The sequence below is a fragment of the Schistocerca gregaria genome, chromosome 2 (genome assembly GCF_023897955.1).
Source record: "Schistocerca gregaria isolate iqSchGreg1 chromosome 2, iqSchGreg1.2, whole genome shotgun sequence".
Taxonomy (NCBI): Eukaryota; Metazoa; Arthropoda; class Insecta; order Orthoptera; family Acrididae; genus Schistocerca; species Schistocerca gregaria.
Window position 1 is genome coordinate 498,105,047 of NC_064921.1, and position 1,278 is coordinate 498,106,324.

The following is a 1,278-nucleotide window of genomic DNA, read 5'->3' on the forward strand; positions in this document are numbered from 1 at the left end:
CCTCAATAAACAAAATTGGTGCTGGGGGACTGAGAATCCGCATTTCGCGATGAGAAGTCTCTTCATCCTCAAAGGGTGACTGTGTGGCGTGCTATGTCCAGTCACGGAATAATCGCTGCGACATTCCTTGATAGCACGGTGACTACCGAAAGGTACGTGAAGTTTTTGGAAGATAATCTCATCCCTATCCAAAGTGAGCCTGATTTCGACGAGATGTGGTTCATGCAAGACAGGGTTCGACCCCATCGAAGCAGGAGAATGATTGATGTCTTGGAGGAGACTTTGGGGAACGCTTTCTGCCTCTGGAGTACCCAGAGGCCACTGCCATTGGCCTAGATTGACCGCCATATTCTCCGGATCTGAACACATGCGACTCCTTTTTGTGAGACTATATTAAAGATAAGGTTTACAGCAATAACCCCAAAACCATTGCTGTGCTGGAAACCGATTCAGGAGGTCATCGACTGCGTCGATGTTCCGTCACTTCAGTGGGTCATGCAGAATTTTCCCATTTGTCTACGTCATATCATCGCCAATAATGATAGGCATATCGAACACGTCATAACTTAAATCAGAATATCTGTAGTGACGTTTACATGTTGAATAAAGTTTGTAACTAATTTACATTTATTTTTTCATATAGTCCATTAATTTTCACCGTGTAAGTAGCTGTAATATGGACTGCTTACTGTATTTAAACATTATTGGATGACATGCACTTCGTTATTTTAGGTGCATTGTTTGAGGATGGGCGTGTCAACCCGAAACATGTAACCACTGCAGCAAAAATTGTGTATTAATGCAGCTGAGATGGACGAAATAGAAAAATTATTCAGTTTCCACATCATGTGTTTTTTCTGTTTCCTTCTCCATGTCGTCTTATCAGTCTGTGACCTTACTTGATATTATACAAACACTTGAAACACGTTGCAGGTTTCGAAAGAAGCTGCGCAGTGATGATTTACGATAATTTAATTTTATGTTTACACTCGTGAATCTCTAAACAGAGAATCTGAGAAGCTTTGTTCCGCAGAGGTTGGCAATAAAACGCAACAGTGGAACTCTGTTGATGGGAACCGCTGGGTGAGAGGGAGGGGACTCGCTAACTTCAAGATACACTTGTGTTTTCGTAGTACTTGGAGGTAGACACACGGGTATTTAGTCTTCACATATGTATCTGGTCGGACGTGAGGAATTGATTATCTCCTCTATATATCCAATTCAGATTGTTGTCTCAGTGTTTTAAAGGTATTTGTTTTCCTCCATTCACTGCAGGAG